The sequence below is a fragment of the Danaus plexippus genome, chromosome 5 (assembly GCF_018135715.1).
Source record: "Danaus plexippus chromosome 5, MEX_DaPlex, whole genome shotgun sequence".
Lineage (NCBI taxonomy): Eukaryota > Metazoa > Arthropoda > Insecta > Lepidoptera > Nymphalidae > Danaus > Danaus plexippus.
In genome coordinates this window covers 541,715-566,369 of record NC_083539.1, presented here as the reverse complement: position 1 = coordinate 566,369, position 24,655 = coordinate 541,715, and the positions used below count along the sequence as shown (strand labels likewise).

Sequence of the window (24,655 nt, the reverse complement as noted above, 5' to 3'; positions counted from 1 at the left end):
AAAAAATGTTAAACATCATAATTATTCTGTGTGAAAATGTAAAAGTTCACTAGAATTAATCTTTTGTTTCATACAAATAAAAAAGTCTTTTAATTATAAATAAATAAACGTTTCAATTGTTACTGAATTGGACATTATATAATGTTCAGGTATCGGTGAAAGTCCTATTGCTATCTTTTATCAACGACTCCAGTAAAAACTCCCCTATTACGTATCCACGAGATTAATTTCTATCCCAGGGCGTATCATATTTGTTTACGGTTAGAGCTTCTGTGTGTTACGTTGAATATATTCTGTGGAACGTATGGTTATGAGCTATTTTTTTGTAAGAAAACAAACATCTACTAAGTAACGTATTTATTTTAGTTTTGCGTTTGAATAAGGATTCACTTACTTTGAAATCATCCTCTGATACGAAAAGACGAGGCCAGCATGACAGTGACAGATACTCCCTGTGCATTTTAACATAAGACGATTATGATGTGCATATTATATAATTCTTATCACCCAAAAAATGACATAAACATAAGTAGACATAGAAATTTTCTTTAATATTACATACAATTTTAATAATGATACTTTCATATAAACTAATAAAATTTAAACTTCCGAACGTTAAACATTTATGAGATTACATATTATAATAAGTCCTAAGACTCTTCTGCATCTTGTTTATGATAGTTTTACTGTGCTTTAAGTACGTTTAATATTCTATTATGAAATATTCTTTTGAATATAAACAACGTTAACCAAAAAGAATGTTCATAATGTATTAGTTTTGTTCAGATATACATAAATGTAACTTCGTAAGAATACGAAACGTGTTAAGTATAATCTGAAATCTGACCTTTGATATATTTTATTACTTTCTCCTCGTTGTACAGACACATATGAACACAATGTTCACTTGGCTAGCATGAAAAGCAACTCACATACTAAGATCATACTATATTTAAAGGATACGAAATACACAAACATGTAGCGGCTGAATAGTACATATTAAAATAAAACTGTGTAAAAAAATATGTCACAGCCTGAACCGACCTCTGCTGGCATCTCTGGGAGATATTACATTACTTGTAAAATTGTTACAGCGGACACAATGGCTAAAGGACAGAAATTGACAATACCTTGAATGCTATCGGGTTAGAAAATGTTTGTAAAATAGCAATTACGAGAGATAATGGTTTTATATGTTGTAAAGACAGGTTAAGGTCACAAACAATTTTTGATTATCTGCTTTCAAACCACGAGATTTCCCGAGTAAAAAGATAAATAGCCAGTCGACAAACACATATGCAAAAATTGTTTAATTTTAGCCATTGAGGTGTGTGACAAAGAAAATTTTGATTGATTAAACCTTTCTAGTTTTTTCTAACCGATTTAAATATAATTTTCTTTTAACAAATATAATCAGAAGGCTTCTACTTCTTTTTAAACCCAAACATAATCTCGTCTCATTTTAGCGCTTACGCCGTATTTAAGCGAGTTATGAACCGAATCACTAAGATTTCTCCAAACCATTTAAGCTTCTTGTCTTAGTTGAGGTTAATGTAAACTTCGTTTTTATGAAAATTTTACTTCGTATTAAAAAATACAAAAGCATGGAGGAACCGAAACAAAAAACCAAAAGATAAATGTAATATAATCATTCTTCTTTATATAATCAAAATTGTTTTTTTAATAGAATATTATAAACGATTTAATCTCAGTCGTATTTGAGATAACTCAGTTGTATCTTTTTAATATTTATACCAAGATTTCGAGACGACTTAAAGATATCTCTTTCCACAATCTTACGACCCAAATTTCACAGTGGGCTTAAAGTCAGCCATCTTTTATAGCCACAAAACATTTAATATTCTTAACAGCCAAAACGTAAGTCGTCTTGCCTGTAATACATTACTTTTTTAATATATGTTATAATCTGTCTTTTGCATTTATCTCTTACTAAGCTCAAGCAAAGATTTATTTTATGATTGAAAATATACAAACATTATTTTAACATATGAGGGGTGTATTTGCATATCAATCTATACTAATAAATAAAACTGAAAAGTCTATTTGTGATATCAAATTAACAGCTTTTACCAAAACCCTAAACAAAGATTTACAATGTAAAACGGAAAATTCATTTTAAAATGTAGAGTTCAGACTTAATGTTCTATTAGCTTTCTGCTTTCACTCGACCTGGAAATGTCTAGAACATGACTTACTACTAAAGTTGTAATACAATCTCTTGGAATAAAACCTCGAAGCTTACTATTTGTTGGAAAGTGAAATTTTACAAACATTTTTATTTTTCCGAGTAAATTCTAAACGGAAATTCTGAAAACGGGAAGCATCTTATATATTGGTTTTAATAGGAATTTTGTAGTATCGAACTATTTTGTTTATGAATATATTTAGAAATTTTCTAGAAGTCTCACAACTACGAGTACATACATCGACCTCGCCGTGTTATAACTGTCACATAACTTATGACATTTTTCTTATTAATTTTAGTGCATTTTTGTTCCTGTTGATGATTTTATTAATAAAGAGTACTGAGGATTAACGAGTAAAAATGTATACCTCTGTCATGATAGAACATTTGGGCCTTAATTTTTTAGTTTCTACTACAGTTTTTTAGAGAATTAAGTTTATTTAATCAGAACTGTTTAATATAGTTGTAACGATGACGACATTATCCTATGCTGTGTCAATAAAACTGTGTCTAGACTTGTAATAGAATAGATCTATTAATTATGTTAGTCTTATAACTTAGAAATGAGTTATAAGACTAAACTAAAGTTACTATCATTAATTATCTTTTGAAAAACTGCAACGGAATAAGTATAAAACAAGCTTTTGTCACTTGTCAGGTATACAAGAGAACTTTAAAAAAAACAGTTGTATAAGGAACAAAATTGTCTCCGTTTTATTGAAATAACAACAGAAGCAGGTTGAAAGTCAGCATCAAGAACTTCGTTATATATTTTTTATTGCGCTTCAGATTCTTTGGCTATTTTATATGTTCCAGAACAGTTGCTATAAAAGTTAAAAAACTTAAGTTTTTGTTTGGAAATATTGAAAGAGTCGGGAAACATTTCTTTAAGGTTATGTACCTTATTACATAAAAAAAAATTAAGTCAGTTCTACCTCTTATAACTTTGAAAATATTTGTGTACCCTCACCATTAGTATAACAGAAATTAAAAATGAAAACACGAATAAAAGTTTTTTTTTGTTTGACATAAAAACAAATTACTTGCAAGACGCTTTACTTTTTAATAAAAATGTCCATATTTAAATAAAGTCATACATATTTCATAGTCCATTTAATTAAGTAACAGAATACTCACTGCCATGAATCGACTTAGCTCATCTCATAAGGTATTTTATATTTTAAATATTTAAAGGTTTTCACTTCAAAGACGACCTTATTTTATCCCCTATTCATTACGTGAGGCTGTTCTGTGATGTTGACGAAGCCATTTATATGTTAATATTACAAACAATTCAAAAAGAATTTTATGTTAATTTTATTAAATTAAAAATAAAGATATTAAAATTTATCACGTTCTCAAATTTATACAATGAAATTAAATATTTTAAAATAGTTTTAAAATAAGAAGCCAATAAAGATGTTGGATTTTTGTTGAAATTTTAATAATAATTTTAACATTTCATATGCAAAACTTATATTTTTTTGTTATTTTCTTTGTAAACTGCCGGTTACCCATAAAAATAAATGTAGCTTGCATGCGATGGAAACATTTTTCTCCCTAAAGCGGCATTTCAGAACCGATCGCACGGAATAGATGTGCCGCCAGAGAAGGTTACGCTTGCGGCCATTTGGCTTAAGAGAAGTTAAAACTTATTTTAGGAATACTCTGAAGAAACGGCGTCTAAATATTTTATTTTATTACATACAATTCAATATCCTTTTCAGTTGCTATAATATAACCCGATTGATGTCAAAACTCACTATAGCAAAACGTATACGTTTATTGGCTGTTAGAAAAATATTCCACTTCGAGTTGAATAATTCAATAGTAAGTCGGAGACAAATAACTACCGTAATTATATAATAGGTTGAGTTTCATTTAATTAACGTTAACCTAAAAAAAAAATTGACCATTAACCAGGTTGGCACTCAGTTACAATTGTGTCCGAATAGCCGACGCCCCATTTAAACGAAATGCAAAGAACGAACGAACTTAACGTTTGAGTGAGCCCATGCACTCTATTTTAATGGTTATATTTGTTTTTTATTTATTCTAGGATAAAAATACATAATATTTTGTTGAATTAGTGTTTAAAAAAACGTTATTCACGACACAAGTTTTCCATAATGATGGCTAAACAAAATACAGCAGTTAGTCAGTTAAGAAGATAACTTTACTTGTGATATTGCTTATCAAACATTATAATAACTAGCGAATATTATAAGGAATATACCTTTAGACAATAATTAATATGTCAAATGTAACTGTTATTAACAATTATGAGGAACGTGACAGATTATAATAAATTACGCTTTCAAACGCTTCGTGTGACGTGTGAGGGTACGTTTGCATACTAATTGCTATCATGTCACTCTTGTTTGAATTGTTTATAATACGCTATTTAAAGAAGACTCGACTCAAACTCAGTTAAGAGATAATTTATTTAATGAAAGACAAAATCAAAAGTTAATGTAAAATTATTTGTTTCACTCCGCTAACTTCAAGATTCATTGCGAATGATGTAAAGGTTTAATTTCTCTGGCTATTTTTCAATGACAGTTTTGCAATCTTGGCTAATTGAGTCATCATTTTAAATGTGTCATAAAAGGATCCCACTTTTTACACTTGGGTTAGTGAACGTGAAATAAAACCAAAAATTACGAGCACACAAATTGTGTTCGACACTAGTATTTACGGAAGCTATGTTGCTTCATAACGATACAAATAAAAAGACTCTTAAAACAGGTTTAAAGGCTTAAAGTTAAGAATAGTTTGTGTCTTTTTGACTCCAAATAAATGTGTTTTTAGTAGTTTCTTTTTTAGAAAATATGGTCTTATTAAAACTTTTATTTCAACTCCATTATTAATTCTATACCTGTCATCACATTTTAGTCGCCTTTTTATCATTAAACAAACATCTACTGTATACATTGAATTTGTTAAGATTTACTATTCCCCTAAGGTAAGGCGAAAGTGCTAGTCCTAGTCTCACAGTCAAGTCTGAAACAAAGACAAAGTTGGTAATGTAACTTACATTGCAAACTGTACATTCTGGTTTAAAAGCAGTTTCTTTGGTACAGTTTCCTTGAACTACATAAAAGCAGTAAAAAGTTATGAGACATTATTTCAATTTTATTTTGGTGAAAGGATTTAACATTTTACGTCGACAAAGTTACCACTCATCACAGAAAGTCATGCCCCTGAACGATTTCAAAGTTTTCTGTATATTGTCCGTTGAAACAATATGAAAACTGAAATTCTAAGTCGCGTGTACCTTATATACCTAGGTACCCTTAAGTACAATTTTCATCAGCGTGGCTGGACATGCCCGTTTACCCGCAATAAGATCTGCTCTCAAAGTCCCCATTACTTTGAAATAGCCCAATTCTTCACGATCGAGACCTCAATGAACACCTGTATAAATAAAGTAATTTCTGCCGGTGTGGGCTGGTCACACAGTGGAAACTATATTGGCGACCGAATTGCTTTTTACTAACGATCCATTTACTTGCGTGGTCGCTATAATAAATGTGATGCGGCAAGCAATGAAATACTTTTCCTACCTTCCTACGTATCCAATAGAGGATCTTGCGGCCCAATATGATCAAGAGGAAAACCACGAGCAATCGGAGAATCTTGTCTAAAAAGATACTCGAAGCAGCAACACAACGGATGTTAGTTTCAAATAGAGACGCTAAAAGTCATTAAAGGAGGCTTTTCTTGATCGTATTTCCTATTAAGGTACAAAAACTCTCTGCTTAGATTCTACATATATAGCTATATGCGGTTCTCAGCCAAAGTGGTCAGTCCAAAGTTCTATAAAGCCTCACTTCCTGTTCCGGCTTAATTTTATGGAATGAGAAAGCAACGTATATCAATTGTTTTTCGCAAAATTTCACGTATATTTTACAACATGTAATGTAAATTTTGGAGTGGTATCAAATCTTTCTGGCCATTGGGATTAAATGGAGTCAAATTACAGGCCACGATTTAGCGTTCTGATTTCATAGTTCAGGCAATCTTTGAATAAAGTTATGTTAATGAATAAAGACTGAACACAGCTAAAACAGAACTGTGTTTTTATAGCCTATAGGAGTCTGTTTACCTTCACTCCAACTTTTAGAATGCATCTTATGAAAACAACGACGGATCTAAGTTTTAAGATAGTGTCCTCGAACCATAATTCTAGGTGAATCATTAAGTTCAGTACTAATATAACTGGAAGGTAACTACTTTGTCTCTGTAGAGCCTACATCCGATCGTTTCTAGAATATTAATGATGTATTTGAGCAAGCTCTAAGAACTCTTTGGACTCTAGCGGAAGTAACAAAAAAAGCATAGTGGCGACCATAGAAATTGAATAATTTTATTCTACCATCCCCTTTCCAACATTTAATTTAACGCAGTACTTCATACTTTTGTTATAAACTTTTCTTCCATCAGAACAAAGCCGTACATTAACTCCTACCTCATGAGCCCAGCAAAAAAAAATTACAGTTTGTCTGCGTTTATATTTCCATCTTCGCAAAATTTGGGTATTTTCAAGGCAAAAGAAAATAGGCCTTTACTGGGATAGTGCGTTCGCAACTTCCCATTCCACCTAATACCAAGTAGAATGATACTAGAAAATGGTGAGTATCTAGCACCAGACTTTCACTTTATCGCAAAATGTCCCAGAAACATTACATCCAAAGGAATGCATACAAAAACTAACAAAAAGAGAGTCGACATTGAGAAGAAAACTTAACTCTCATTGTTATTCTTTGATTTTATTTCCAAACTGATATTTTATGTTAAGATTATTTTAAAGTATTCTTACCAGTGAAAAATATGAGCTTACTTATCGGTATCTTAGTAAGAGTATGGTAACATCAAAATTCTGATAGATACAAATTTACGACAGCAATTAACTGATATTCCAGTAATGTAAAGTTTCGTCAAGAAACTACAATAAAGTGACCACAAAGTTGAATGAAAAAGAAATAAGGATATTAACTTTATAACCTAATTTAGAACGAGATGGTAAAATAAATGACTAAGACCGCAGTAAAGTGGAAACGTTCTTTTACGAGAGGAATTGATGCAAGGATAGTACTTAGTTAATTAAAATGTGCTTAAAATTTAACAATATTAATTAATTAAGAGCATTACAAATAGTGCATATGCCTGACATATAAATTTTCTATCAAAAAGAACCTTCCTAAAAATATATATTTATTTGACACGCTTAATATCAGAACATTATACTTTCTATAGTTATCGCTAGTGAACCGCGGTATACGTTTGTTTTACCCAATCAACGAATTAATTATCGGAATTGGTTTTCGCCATTTATTGGTCGCCTGTAATAATGTATGTATAATTTTAACCTACAATTATATGGAAAATTTCAATTAAAATAATCAGGGAAAATTTTACTTGCACTGTGGTTTAATAAAACCACATAACATTATTAATGCGAGCGTTGAGTTTCAAATTATTCTAGGGTCCAAATAAACTTATTACTAAAAATATTTTAATCTCGTTCAATATTAAAAAGCTCAATACCCTCAATATAATACAAGTGAAGGTCACCTTGTAATATTTATTCACTGAACTTATAATAGACTGAAAAGGAATATAATTTAAAGATGAAAAACATATTTTGTTAGTTATTTCTTTTTTTTTAAATTTATGTTATATTTACTATTTAAAGTTATTTAGTTAGTTGTACTCATTAGTGATTAATTCAAACTTTTAGTGTGGTTTAATTTATTATTTCCACGTAATTATTCCAATAATTTACTTTAACATTATTCTATAAAATATTTTTCGAATAAAAATATTTAAATATAATATACTATACCATTATTAATATAAGTAATTACTAAGGTTAGTAATCGCCGTTCTTGGAAAATCTTTCTAAAATAGTTGTCCAATTAAATCTTCAATTTATTTGTAATCAGTTTAAACACTCCTTCCCTGACACTTTCGAACAGTTATTGTAAAAAATTGAAAATTAATTGTCTAAAAAAATATCCGACATTATTGTCAAAGAAAACACTAACTACTAACTTTTGCGAGAATATTTTACAATAGTAAGTTGGCCACAATATTCTATGGCATCATTTTGTATAACCTTAGGGAGTAAAGTAGCTGATTTTTTTTTGCTTGATGACATTCAATTAAACCATCTTGCCCATCTCTTTTTTTAAGATATATCTTCCACGCGTAATATTGGATTATCGCTATTATTTGACAAAAAACAATATAGTAGTTACTGCTTAATCAGCCACACTTATGCCCACAACCTTAAAAATTCACAGTAATCATTTATATCTTTATATTTTAAGAACATTATATACTTTCATTCTGCTTTATCATTATATTATAATGAATATTCACTCGCTATGTTTTTCTTACAATATAACATTTTTCTTTCTTTTCATTCAGTTATAGACGACTTTTTCATGACCTTTCATTTGTTAAATTAATTGGCAATTTGAAATAAAGATTATTTACAATTTATCAACATATGTTTTATCACTTCAGCCTTTTATTTTCTATTGCTTTGATGGTTCTATCAAACAGAGCCTTATGCAATTGTTTAGTTACACGAAAATTTATGAAACGACTAATTTAATAAACTTAATACAGATATACACTTATTTTAATATCATTTAACTCCTACTAAAAGTTCTCGCAGATACTTGTTTACATACAATTAAGATATTCTAGTATCGATCGTTACCAGAATCAACAGCATTTAATGGTATCAATATACTCAAATACTGACGATTGAAATTAGTAGAAATTGGTTGCGTTTATCAAATTGATTAACATCTTCAAGTTCTTTTGGACTTGTTCGTTATCATTTACAAAAATTTCAATCAAAACGATGTTTTTTAACAGACACAATAATTAAATATAAATCTTTTTATCCAGGTAAATGTCTACTTCGGGTACATCAAGTAATATGAACTTGAGCAATCTCGGAAGGTGAGCGAACAATACAACAACGAGCACGACTTGAGACTTAAACTCTTCAGCTTATTTTAACCTGAGACTCAAATAACCTTACTTAACCAACATTACTGTTTTTATGCATTAATTCTGCTATTAAAAGCCTAAAGTCTAAACAAATTACATCAACCTATGATATTTGTTCTGCGCAATTTCGATAATCAGTACAAAAGAATAAATTCTACCTATGGAAATATTTTATGTTAAATAACTTAAGAGCGATGTCCTGATCCATAGCTCTAATATAAATAAACATTACTAACGGTTATATGTCCAATATAAATATTATAAGAATACAATTAGATCTAATATACAAATACGTACAACAGTCATTTAAACAACGCAGCGGCAAAATAAAAATTTTAAGATCACCTCGTATTGGCATCGAAACGACCTTTTCTATAAAATTCTAGCAGTGATCTGCCACGCTTCGCTGTGGTTGCGTGGATGAGAAATAAACAACGAAAGATAGCATGCGTTTTATTGAAGTCTATTTTTTCAATACTTGTGGGTACACAATATTTTTTGTTCTCCCGTTGTTTGTATAGATACAGAGGCTATCTGGTTTTCCAACACGGGAACACGCAACGTACAATTGTCCATGTGAAAAGCAATCCACATTCAAACCACACGTTTCTAAAGTGAGCTGAATATGAGTTTTGTTAATTGAGGCTGCGAACGCCAATCGAATTGGGAATTACAGTATTTTAAATTGAAATGGTGTATCGGTCGGGATCATGGGAATTTGAAGAATGAGAAGAAGAACCTTTGAAAGGCCCCGTTAAAATTGTTGCTTCTGCTATGTTGTTTATTAATTTTGTTTGATCGTGAGTCGTCTGTCGTTGCAGAGTTTTGGCTTGTTAGTGGCGCATTTAGGGGTATGTTAGTATCGGGAAAAATACATAAAAACAATCCTTGAATCGTGTTATGTATTTGAATTTTGCGTTTTTGAAGCATACACAAACCAACTTAACATTTTTATAAATATAAATTGTATACAAACATTAAGGTATATTTACCTTCATAAAACAAATGCTTGCACTCATTTAAGAATAAATAAAAATTTTAACATACTTTTTTACATTTGTATTCGATTTCTTGAGGATTTTTAAATTGTACCATGAAATTAAAGTTGTTTCACGGAAATATTATAACAATAGAGACGAAACCTCTCAGCATTCCATGGATTCACGGTACGGGTGCCGGGTCCATCGCGTTACATGCAGAGGAGCTTCAACAGTGCCTGGGTATTGGGTCCCAGGTGTAGGTTTAAGGGGCCCCTATCTAACGCGCGTTAAATGCTAACCTCCACAGTCCAAGCTCCTCTCTCTACCAAACCAAAATCTATTAAAATCAAAATAATGCAAATTTTCATATAAATTTTATAGTCACACTTATTGAACTGTGAAAGAATCTGATTTATCTTATGTTCTTTAATGAAGATAGAAGTTTCACAAAACAAAGACGTAACTTCCTGTTGTTTAAACGTTAATAGTATGTTCACTGGACGTGAAGCCATTTATCGGAGCGTATTTGTATTTCATGAGAATATCAATTAGTAGAGACATATCAACAATAAGATAAAGCTCAGTGATTCCGCTATCTCTATTTGAATTATGTATTACATCTTAAAGAAAATTCAACAAAACAGTCTGTGTTGTAGGAAAAAAAATATTTACCTTTTCTCTTACAATCTCATAATTTATTTAGTACTTGAAAGCCTTAACTTTTTTCTTCTCTTTAATTTTTTTATTGTAATACTAACAGATATAAAAAAATTAGGTTTAATTTTAAATCAGAAACAAAATCTTTTTGTGTAACTAAGTCGTAAGGTGGTACGAAGGTAGTTTCACAACTTCGCTTTATTAGGTTTCGTTAGTGTATAAAAAATGCATTGAAATTTATTTTGTTCAACGTATGTATGAAACAAAACTATTGTAACTATAACTTTTAAAAAAATAATTGTATTATTTTTTGATGATTATAAACATACTTTTAATTATTGGTCGTTATCAATTGGTTTTCATAAAAACGTAAATACTTGGCAGATATGATAGTGGATAACGGATATGAAGGCGGAGATGGGGCGGTTTCCTCGACATCGGAAACTAAGTGGTAGATATAAAGTTTAGCTCCTCAGAAGCCGGGGTAGGTTTTTGAATAGCGGAGATCGCTATCAAATAAATTATAAACCGTTGAGAGTCGTGGTGTGCGCGAAACATATACACATAGACACATGTAAAACGTATATAATATATTAACTCAATTCATTCAAATCCATTTTAAACCAAACAGTCACATTTTAAAATTTTGTACAGTAATCGGAATGACTATAAATAAAAATCAATAAAATTATAATGGTCTGAAAGACAGCTATATGTCTCAATATTATGTTATTCAATGGTTATCGTGACATTTTTAGTTCACGAGGTTTCTTCCAAAACACTTTTTGTATTATATTTAAGATATTTCGGTATCTATGTACTGTTATTTAAACTGTGTTCTAAATTAAAGGTATTATTATTGTGAGGGCCATGAAAATTAATTGTCAAAGGAGAAGTTATTCACTAAGAAATTCCTGTAATTTTAGCAATTTTATAAAAAGCAAACAAGATACTTTGAATACCGGGAAAAATATTCGACATGCCTTCTTAGGGAGATTTAACATTGATAAAATAAACAACTTAGAAAGAAACTGTCAACAATATAATAAGAAAAAAACCTTTTGTTTTTTTTTTTATTGTATTGTTGACAGTCACACATCATCAATCATCAGTCACACACAACACATCTGATCAATAAATATTTTTTTGTAACGCGGAACACTTAGATGTTAATGTTTACGACTTCTTATAAATGGTTCTTGAATAAAATATGTAACGCTTTGATTTGATTTATTTGTTCTTACTATAATAATGCTATTTTCATTTCATAATATATACTCCATGTATTATATTCTGGATGCACTAGTTTATTATTTGAGATCAAGCCCAACGAAATGTCAAGTCACTATAATAGGAGTCTGCTTGATAGCAAGGATCACTTGGCATAAGGTTCGTCTCATTTTTTACTAGCATGAAGTTTTACAATTTTGTCTTTCTATTAAATATCTAGCTATGTACCTAGATCTCACCTTATTTTGGTATGTCAATATTACTAAAATTACTAGAAAAATCTTTAAGTCTTTAAGGTCATTTGGATGATTATTAAAGATTAAGTTGTTTCTCACATTTGCCACTAGAATTGCAAATTATCTTCTTTTATTTGAAAAAGAAAATTTTAATAAACTTAAGTGTCTCCGAATCATCATCAATTCAATTAAAGGTCTGGCTAAAAATTCAACCAACAAAAGGTGTATGTCAGTAGTCATGTGAAAATGTTTACAATACTTCCTAAAACATACGTAAAAACAAACCTCAGATTGTAAGCAAAGTTAGTACAATATTTACTTACCTATAACACCCTCCACCTGAGAATTGACCGTCGATATAAGCTAGGAGATATGTTTAAGTTTACTGTAGACATTAATACTAACCTATTATATACGTTTTGTCCATCAGAAAATAAGTAGAGTCTAACGGCCCTGGGCTCTTGGACTTTATGACGCTGTGACACAACGCGTTAGTTTTTGATAAAAACATTTTTGTTTTTAAATAAAAATTTCGAATAAAAATTATATTACTGAAGCGTTCTACCTCCTTGTAGACGAATTTATATGTATATCAGTGTTTAAATAAGCTATATTGCGTTATAGTAAAAAAGAATTATAAAAAAGTATACGCTTAAAAACTCAGGAGCTTATTTGCTATAAACTTATTTTCTCATTTAAGTCATTTAGAATAATTTTGATATTGAATCCAGTATCTCTTTTATATTAAAATAAATAAAAACTTCATAGAATTCTTAATTTTATTTTCAATAACTCTCTCGAACAGGAATTGAAAAATGTTATTGAGTTTTAATTTTTATAACTCCATTGATTATCTTTGTAAACATACGAAGTAAATATTATATTTACCAAATATTCAAGGCAGTTGCAACAATGACTTTCGTTTAATCACTAGATATTAAATAAGGCCAAACCAAATAATAAACTGAATTCATTTAGAAAATTGTTTAAATACTGAGACCATGAGTTAAAGGTTTTGCCTTAGAATTAGATTAACATAGCTTTCATCTTTGGACCACATTTATTTCGGTTAGTTTAGGGAGCATCGAACTTCACCCTCCTGGGGATAACCTTTTAATTTGGCCATGGGGGGCTTCTACGTAATTTTCTATCAACACACATACACCCCAATACGACATAAACATTTCGCATCACCATCAAGACACTAGTGTAATACTTGTTCCCTTTTCACTCTAAGGCAGTCAGAATCATATTATTTTATCAAATCTTTATTATTATTTTATCAATTCTTTTATCAAATCATCTTAATAATCACGTCTTATTAAAAGGGACGTTATCTATATATTTAATGGAAAACATTTAGAATCGTCTCCATCTATAATAAAAACCGCTTTTTATAAGTTCCTGTGAAACATTCTCTAAGAACTACTGACAATTTTAATACATTTTCACATCAACTGTTCTGTAATTACGACATAGCATTTTATCATAAGTATCCAACCGCACATTAAAGCTAGTATAGATGATGTAACACTATACGAAACTTCGCCGTCTCGATATTTTGATAACGAAAATGTAAAATATTCGCTCATTAAACATTCAAGGAGCGTATTCTAAAACTTGGTAATTGTTCAATCGGAAACACTTCATTTATGTAGCAATTTCAGACTCGAATCACTAATTAACAAGTTTGATCTTTGTTACTTTTCTGTACTCGCTTAGATACTCATATAAACGAAGTCAGAAAGTTAAATCTTCGTTTCTGGACTCGAGTCCAACAAAAACATCAACATTTTATCGTGACATTTATATTGAATTAAAAAACTGAAACGTCCATTTTAATATTAATATGTAAATTAATAATAAATGTAACGGAACAAGAAAGTAATGAAAATTTCGTCTTTTGAAATTCGATTGATTAATTGTTTTAATCTAATGAGTTTCTTAAGTCACGTAACTACGACTTATGAATCCCTGACCGGTGTCTGAAGGAAGGTTACATCAAATTAAACTCTCATTTGCTAACATCAACAAATATTTTCGTATAATCTTGCAAACATTACAATACACTTGACATACACTTATTTCTTATTATTTATATTAAATAAGCCTATTAAAGTTTTATAGGAAATCACTTTGCTCATCAAACTTTTTACACGAAGAAAATAAAATATCAAAGATTATTACAGTTCATTTTACTTTTATGTTTTTTTAAATGGTGTACATTCAATGAAAACCTTTTTCTCCTTGAATACAAAAGTTAATCGAATGTTTGCTACAAGGTTTCTTAGAATCGACTTTCTCGATTCTTTCCTCGACACATTATTCCCTTGAGTAACTTTATACCTCCGTTGACCTTTTTGCTGGATTTGGACTTTTTAATCATCGGTAAGAATCGGTGACATATTTTCTGAGTATTTTTTAGGACGTCTATGTGTTATAGCTAAAATTGTCATGCTCAAAACTACTAATATTTTAGATGATACTTTATGTTTACCGATTTAATAAAAGGAGGTTATCAAATCGTCTGTATTTTTTTATGTTTGTTGCCCAATAACTTTCGTATAGGTGAAGCGATTTCAATTTTTTTTTATTTGAAAGCTAGTGCCTCCCGTTGAGCCCGTTTCAATTTGGTCCAGTTCGGACAATGGCACCCGTGAGATAACCATATCATTCTTAAATTAGCATTAAGTATGTGTCCGTGAAATGAACGAGTTATGACGCCTGCGAAAGGTGATTAGATATTAATAAATTGTATATATTTAGATGGGTATTAGATTATTGCAAAGTAAATAAAAATAGTGCCCGTTTATCTATGTAGGTGTTTAGTCGATTTTTGTGCAGATATTTGGATTTTTTTTATACAAAGGTTAAGTTAGGAAATACTATTTAAGTGTAAAGTTAGTTTTTGCTTTTTAGTTCCTATGTTGTTTTTTGAAGTCGGTTTTTTTAACTTAAAAATAATTTTATATGCACAGAGTTCATTTCTCTGAAACGATTTCTGGAGGTTACAGTTATTTAAATATTTATGTTGGATAACATTTTATAATCATAAATAATAAAGAAAAATCAAATTAAAAAATATATTAACCAAATATATTTCTATATAGTATTTTAAAAAAGTTTTTTCTTATGACAAAGGGTGCAAACGAGCAGACGGCCTACCTGATGGAGGTAGTACCGTCGCCCATGGACGTCCGCAAAATTATTCTGCGGATGCGTTGCCACCCTTATCTGGGGAAGAAAGAGAGGAAAGGTTGGGAAAAGGGAAAAGGGAAAGGGCAACCGGCTCTCTCACTCATCTGACGGAACGCAGCCATTAAAGACTGCTTCACGCCGATCTTCTGTGAAAGTGTGGTACTTCCCCGGTCGAACCAGCCCATGTTCTAGCTGCAGTAATTCGACCACATCTAGGCTCTACCACCGTCAAAAGTTGTCATAAAATAATATTTGCTGACACTAAGTTACGTACAATAAGAAGCTAAAATCTTCTTTTTCCGTTTGTTGTTTTTAAAAAAGAAATAATTACTTTTTGTAACAAATTCAAAGTCATTATAAACCAATAACTTCCAAAATTACGTCGTAAGCCCAACATATGAAAAAGCTGTCGTTTAATAAAAAGGTTCGTTTTTTCATTACAGCATGAAGAGATATTTTTTTAACAAAGTTTTATTAATGAGATCTAAGACTTTCGCGAGTATTCATTTAAATGACATTAATATTTTTCGGATTATTACGCGTATTTTATTATTAAAAAAAAACTACATACTCTCGAAGTTTCGGTTACTTTGCAGCAACCGTGATCACGGGCATCTCGTCTGCCCGTGATCACGCTTCTTTAAATAATTAATAAAGCAAGCGTAGTATATCTTAAAATTAATTTGGAAGAATATTATGAATATAATAATCATATAATACTTATAACCGAGCGAGGTTGATATTCTCATGAATAATATGAAATCAAACTTTATCCGCTCGACTGCAGCCGGCAGCTGTAAATCAATCAGCTGGTTCGCCGAAGGTTTCCGGACTGATGAGATTTATGGGGGATATCATTGGTAAATCATGTCGCAGCAGATTCCGGTGACAGATTTAGAAACTAAAACCTTTCGGCTTCTCATACCCATGTAATATTTATAAATTTTCTTTATTACTGATACTTAAAGTAGCGATATAAATGTGTCAGTTTGTTTAAGATAATATACATCTTTTGGTGGCCTCAAGTCTTGACTGGTTATTTTCAACATATTTCTAAATATAGATCGAAAAATGAAAACGAATTAATGTTGTTTACTAATGTACTATAATTCTCTGAATCTCAGATTCCCGATTTCATGGAAAAATTGTGTAGCAAAAATTAATTTGTAGAACAGTTACAATTTGCGCTGATTAATTTTTGACATTCAAACTAACCACGTCTCATGTCATATGCTCTTCTTGCTTCGCTTTAACTAGACTTCAAACATTGGTTATAAAACATGTTCCTCTTTCATTACGCGTGCGGACCACTGGATCGATGTAAGCTGTGTTCTACCTTTGCAGTGTTGTTTTTCTGATTAAACTTAGCTGGTTTAAAATTAATTAAATTTGGTAAGTATTAAAGAAGCTTTATAAAATTGAAAGTTCAGTTATAATTAAGGAAACTTATCTTTCTACTTAATAACTGTGTAAAGCTTTGTTGAGGACGATATTTAGGAAAAGACACTCTGCAAAACTGACACAAGTCTACTGTTAGATCTTAAGTAGGTGTACCCGTCTGGTATCCCATAAGCCGATATTTGTCATTCTTCGTATCACTGGTATAATAAAAGGATTTTTAAGGTCATTTGATTTTAGCAATTCATCATGCGAACTCTTGAATACTATTATAATTCTACAGTAATTCAACAAAAAACCTACTATAAAACTCACGATATTTGATGTGTTAAAGTATGTTAAATAACATATTAATTTACGGCTTCATTATTTTTGGCCCTAACCAAGAAAGAGACGTAGAATACGATACTTTCTCCCTTTAGGCACGGTATTCCTAATCACAACAATTTCTCTTAACATCACTTATATTAGTCACATATGTAGTGCAACAAGAACAAGCAGTCTGAACAGCGATTGTATCTTCACTAACTGTGTCTGATGTTTGCGATTCTTAAATACTCCTGGAACAAAAACCTCACTGGAGGGTAGTTTAATTTGTCGGGCGACAGGAGAAAAACATTACCCTCTAAACGTACGAATATATATGTATATATATGTATGTATATTAGGCATGGGTTTTGTTTATGTAACAATCATAAGAACTTTTACGTGGTTCCTATTTATACACCTAATCTGATATAATTTTTTAATCTACATAATGGACCAGCTTCGCGAAGGTTTTAATTTTTGTTTCCAGCAAATAAAAAAGGTAATGCTGTATACACTCTGAATTCATTATTTTCGCTGCGTAGCCATAAATTAAAATGCATAAAACAACATAGCATCAACCCATCACCGTTTATTTCTCGCAAGTTCGTAGATACACTGATGTGAGTGTAAAAAAATAATAAGTGTAAATTCAGCTAACTTTAAATAATTATATTAACTGTAAAATTATTTTTATTAATTAATATATATTTATTCGGATTTATTTCCTTTTTATTATTCTACATTTTACCTGGCATTTGGATTACCCATCAGTTAACGTAATCACGGGAAGATAAGAATTAAGTGTCTGTCAGTTAGTCTTCTTTTTTGTCGTCTACTGGCCACGACTCCTTAATTTTAGAGGAGTTGGCTCTGGAGTAATGTAGTCAAGGACATGTCATTTTATATTCTCTTCGTAAATCGGGTCAAAAATATTTTATTTAATTCGGTACTCTCAAAAGTGTTAGATATTATTATTTAAAAATAAACTTTTATTTATTTTATCAAGTGGTGTTTGAGTATAAGATTGTTATGTTTATATACGGCTGCCTGAGAGCTCAAGGAGAACACTTTATTAAGGCAATCCATCGGAAATTTAAATAGGCTCCCGCGACCCTCGATCATTATACAGCCTTTGATGGAATGGTTTACGTTGAAAATATAAAGAATAAAATGTGGTTCCATTTCCATAATAGCATCATGGAATTGATATTTTGAAAACATACGGCATATTATATGAATACTGATTATAAACTATGACACCTTAATTAATGATTTATAACAAAATAATTTTACTATGATAATTTCGTATGTATAAGAATTATAACTTCGCAATAAAATTAAAACTTTTTTTCGCAATAAAATTAAAACTGATTTCATGCTAACAAAGCTAATGTCTTTTATATCAGTAGGCTTCTATTCCCCCTTATGGTATGTAGAAATAGTCATAGGTGGTAGACGCACTGTCCCAGAAATAGCTTATTTGCTCTTCCCTCGAAAACACCCAAATTGTGAGTAAAAGGAAAGACAGGCTGGTAGATTGTTTTTCTGTGCGCATAGGAGGAGTAAGAAGAAAGGATGGAAACCTATAACACCGTTTGGTTGACTGATGGTAAAAGGCGATGGAGAAAGTAATCCTACAATTTTGCATGTCCATGGGCGCCGTGTTGCAGATACGTTGCCAACCTTGATTGTTGAGAGAGAGAAGAAAGTGTGGGAAAAGGGAAAGTGCAGGAAAAGTCGGGAAAAGGGAAAGGGCAACCGACTCTCACTCATCGGACATTAGAGAGCTTGGCTCTAGCACCTTGACATTAATTGATTAAGAATAATTTCACAAATTTAATCATTCTATTCGGATCTGGAGCTACGAGTGTGTAGAAAAGTTAACCTCAATCCATTAAAAACCTACCTACTTGAATTTTTTTTTCTGCAATATTTTACACCAATAAACTACTTCCATACATTAAAATACAATCTTCTTCTAAATATCATTAAGTGGACTCTTCTGTGACATGGAATTATTCTAATCTGTGGCTATAAAACCTATCAAACAGATACTATAAGCTATTAAATTGAAGCTCGTCGTCTGACCGGGCGAAAGCTAATGGACTCGGCCATAATAACATCAGTATGATGCAAGCCTGGTTTATAATATAAATATCATACTATTAATTAATGGGATACCTACTAAATTGTACCTCAAACAATATATAGTGTGTGGTCAGTTCATAAAGAACATGCGACTCGCAAATAAAAAAACACTATGTTGTATTATCTTCATAATTCAATCTTATGAACTTCAAATATAATACAATGAAAGACGTTAAAATGAAACTCATTTTGAAGTAATCGTTTAATATTATTTATAATATAAAATCAGAATGAAGAAATTAATCTTCGTCTAAAAGATTCTAATGGAATATATCAAATTATGACAGAATTATAATGCACACGTGGTAAAAAAGTATCAATATATGAATAGTGTGTTCATAGTATAAAATTCAGTATCGATGCAGACAAAAAAAATATGTTTATAGACCAATATAATGGAATTCAGGGGCTGTAACTATGTGGTTACAACCCGCTTCATATTAAAACACTAACACCCTCTAAAGTAAACTATAGTAGAGACGTAGTTGGTCAGAATCATAAACTAATATAATATATATATATACATATATATATGTATATGTATATGTATAAGTAGAGGTCTTTTTGTTGGCCAATTCATTTCTATTATTCTAGATTACGGCGTAGGTTGTTAAAACCTTACAAATGATGCTCATGTGAGTTATAAAAGGCTGAGAGGGAACAATACGTAAATAAACCACTGATAAAGAGCTTCAAAGGGATCTCATACATAATATTCGACTTATCAGGCTCTTTATGCTATTTTTTGTTATCATAAATATGAAAATAATTGAAAATTTAACCAATATCTTCTTATCATTCACTTTTATAAGTAAAACAAATAGAATAAGCAATTCAAGGACACAAGTATGAATCGAATTTTCACAAAACACTAAGTAAAGACGTTTTACAGCCAGGTAGCCAATTCACAGAATTCAATCATAGTTAGACAAGTTAATACGAAAATAATAGATATAGGTAGGTGGCTTTGTTTTTAAATTAAAACAATATACAAATAACCACAGGTTAATATTTACAACGGAAATAGAAACTAAACTATTAAGAAAGGATGAAGCTTTCGTGAGATAATATTTATTGTAGAGTCATTGACACATTTGATTCAGACAGGTATTTACAGAAAGATAACGGGTTTTATATCAATAAATAGAGATCAATAGAAATGTATAACTTAAATGATTATTTACTTCAATAAAATTAATCCCCTCTCTTTACATTACATAACCGCTTGGACGTTTTATATAGCACAACATTAATTGATTTGTATAATAAATATTAGATTAACATCAAAAAACTAAACTAATATTTTTCAATTACTATGAGACGAGAAGAGATGGAGCATTCGTCTGCCCATGATCACGGTTGCTGCAAAGTAACTGAAACGTCGGAAGTATGTAATTTTTAAGATAATAAAATACGCGTAGTTATCCGCTCGTTACTCGCCAAAATCTTAGATCTCAATAAGATTGACACAAATTAACCCTACCTTCAATTGCTTCCCTCATTCAAGACCTCCATCTTCCCATAATAATATGCTAAAATCCAGTGCTTAATATGTATGGGGATGCTCCAGGCTACAACAACTCCATGACAAAGTTGGGAGCGCTAAAGTTACTCATGCTTCAAACTAAAACAGGAATTAGTCTCCCCGTTGCTCCGTATACAAACTATAAAATACATCAGTGTCACCGCTACAGTGCTTCTGTTAAACTTTCCTGTTGTTAAACTATCAATCAATAGCTAAAGCGTGTACATTTAATGAAAATCATTTCATTCAGCTTTTCAAAAAGTCATAATAACGATGATAATAAATATTTTTTCTCAACATTCTCCTGTTAATTTTGTATTTTATATTAATTATAATAGTACCACTAATGTTATAATTTTTTTTAGAACTTGTATAAATTTAAGTGAATAGCGATAAAATAAAACAAACGAATGGTTCCTGTGACATTCGTTGTTTATGGAATGTACTTAAATCTACTGGCTGAAGTTTTGTGAGTATAAAAATATTAATAACGAATGGTGTAGATTATTCACATAACAAAAGTTTTAAGATGATTTAAGTGTTATATTTTATACAAGGAATATTAACGTATAATCAGATCAGTATTGCTGACATTCAGAGTAAAAAAATTTATTAAATATTAGTATTCAACGATATATGTAGCTTGCAGTCATTGATTATGAATAGATACACTTCTCCGTTTCAGGACGTGGTATTTATTTATATCACGTAAGCAATGTTTGAAATTGTTTAAGCAACGCTGGTATAGTACTTCAAGTAATTAAGTTATAATAGTACGTCAACGTCCTAGAACCACCACAAATCGTATCACAGATGTACCCTTCTTTGTGGATAAATCTATGTGTCAACTGTTTGGTTCACTCCGACACCCGAGGGACGACCTTCGTCCGCTGTAATTCATTTAAAGGGAACTATTAATTATATTATAATTTACTTGAAGTCAACGTAACGATTAAATTCACGTATTTGTATATAACTCTCCATTAACTTATGAAATCGTTATCTACTAGGTTTAAGAGTTTGACCAACACAAATTGCTTTATAATTATAAAAAAAAGAATCATGAAAGTTAAAAATTACAAAAGTTTCATTATTACTCGTGTAACAAATGAAATGACAAAAATCATTTCCTGACGCCTTACAGATTAATTTGTATTATAAGAAAATTGTAATTGACGTCCTTTGTGTTACAGAGTTGAGTTTCTTCGAATGACGAAATCAAGATGTGAAAAGAATATTTTTTGTAGAATGAAATATAAAATTAAATTCCGAACTTTTAATGTCATTATTTGCTTTTAAAAATCTTTTAATAGCTAATAATTATGTTTGCATACAACAACATACAACATTACAGAAGATACACAAATCATAAACTATTCTCCAACTACAAAATACTTCTTGGTGAAAAAAACTCAAAACACGAGTTATAATTACATTGCTTCACATGTTTTTGTGTTAATACATATGCAAAACATTTAGAATTCTCCAAAATTCGGCTGAATAGAGAATTACTGAGACTTCCACCGGACAGCACGTACAAGGAATGACAATCAATCACTATATAATCGAAATAAAAAGAAACAATAAGTAATTTTTCATACAAAATTTTTAGACAATCTGTAACGTCTCACACATTGCAAAAATATAATAATTATACAAACAAAACAATATAAGTCATTGCACAACCTACTTGGGTCTATGGAAATATAGTACAAAGACGTCACAACGTCACGTGACTATTACTCAAATTTTGACATTGATTGTTAACCTGTTTGTTGAGTATATTTCTTTGTACATTATACATATTTGTAATTCTGTCACTAACTTTTTTGACAGAATATCCTTTATTTACAAATGACAATAAGTAAACCTATTATATATAACTTTTTACGTCTTTTCACCACAATGTTAACAAATTTGAACGTTTGACTCATACTACACAAAAATAACGGAGGAATGACTAATTTATAGACTGGATTGGACAACAATATACTAAATATTTGTATCAAAGTATTGGAACTTCGATAATACAAATCATATAAATAAATCAATTCATTCCAACACTTCTCCAAACTATCTCAAAATTGGATTTCAGACTCCAGTGCAACACAACCTCAAACATTTCACCCATGACTGATGGCAAATAGCACTTACAAAGATAACTCGAGTTTCCGCAACGTCAATGCTTTTAATATTACTTAAAATTTAATTATTGTTTTTATTTAAAAGAAACTACGAATATAATTGATTGAAGATGCCTAAAGTAAGGTATCTATATAAAAATACGTTTTGAAAGAATTAATATCACAGTTGACACGCGTATATATTAATTAAGTTTGTATGTTTCGTAACGTGTATGTAATTTGACATGTATTGAAATTTGACATAACTAAAACAATCACTCTATCAAAACTTATAATCTTATTTGTAAATGATAAAATGTAATTTGTGAGTAAAAGACGTGTTTTGTGAAACACTTGAAGTATCTATGACCTTTATATTATATTCCCATGTAAAAAGAGAATTTGTATGAGTTGAATCTTGAAGTTTCTATTGTAAAAGCTCAACAAGTTACAGTTCGTGAATTCGTTTGACATTCGGGAACGGCTTATAAAGTGAATCGTATCGTAAATTCCGACCAACAGATTTCCAAAAACATTATCTTAACATATAGAAACATGGTAAGACTGAAATACAATTAGATTAATTATATTACTCGTATACATAAGGTTTTATTCCTTAAGTTAACGTGAAAATTATTTACTGTTAAGATCTAAAAATAAATTTATTTCCATTTACCCTAACAAATGTAAAAATTTCACAACACTGTTTACATGACCATGTTAAAGTTGTCCCACAGCGGTAGGACCTACAACAAATAACTGCCACATAAAACAAAGCATACGCTTTTTAAATTTCTGAAATGTAAACCTTGTTTGGAATTGAAATATTCTCTCAGCGGTGCGTTCCTTTTACTTCGCATGAAATTTGATTATCAAGGTCTGTACATCAGAGTCATATTGTTATCTAGAAGCATACGTTCATATAGACCAAATGGAAACATTTTTCTGTCTCGGGCAATTCAACGTTGATAATATTATGTTCTTCCTTATTTAATTTGAGGCACGCAGTAAAAATCACCACCGTTTTGATTTACGACAAGTCCAATTGTATACAACTAGTCATAACCAAATATAGAAATATAATAATTGCAATTAACTAGTGGTAGAATAAATCCTTGTAACTGTTTATATTTCATAAATGCTCTCAATCAAATCACTTTTTATATTAATTACAACATTATATGAAACAGTCAAAAAGTACACTACACTATTTAATTATTTTTTTGTAACAAAATCAAGTTATTAAAATTATAAAAGGATATTCAATATACAATAGTTTCAATGAAAACTAAGCTGGTATGGAATCATACATGACCCCCGTTAAGTTGTCAGTCATAAAATGTGCTTAAAATAATGAGATATTCTGCTGAGGACGTTCTTAAGGAATAAAAGGTGAGAGGAATTCGATTATAAAAATATTCCAGTGTTATTTGGTAAGGACAGCCGTCTCTCTCACTCATGAAGTCCCAATCACGTCACGGTTCCTGTAAGAAATTGGTAGCTAAAACTCCGAGCGATCAAGTTCACACTCGAATCAATTGGCTACAAGCTCTCGACCTGTATATAAATCTCAACCGAGTCTACATTACAACATACTTAAATTTTTATATATT

The 24,655-nt window shown here is 30.4% G+C and overlaps 2 protein-coding genes across 2 annotated transcripts in view; both read left to right on the top strand.

Annotated features, from left to right (window-relative positions):
- LOC116768919 (uncharacterized) overlaps positions 1–24,655 on the top strand; it is a 150,036-nt gene that overhangs the window by 85,838 nt on the left and 39,543 nt on the right. The gene's annotated exons all lie outside the window — the stretch shown is intronic.
- The window catches only part of LOC116769217 (uncharacterized), a 324,623-nt gene continuing 323,572 nt past the window's right edge, over positions 23,605–24,655 (top strand). Inside the window, exon 1 of the mRNA XM_061529485.1 lies at positions 23,605–23,609. The gene's annotated coding sequence lies outside the window, so the exon portion shown is untranslated. The remainder of the gene's footprint in view (positions 23,610–24,655) is intronic.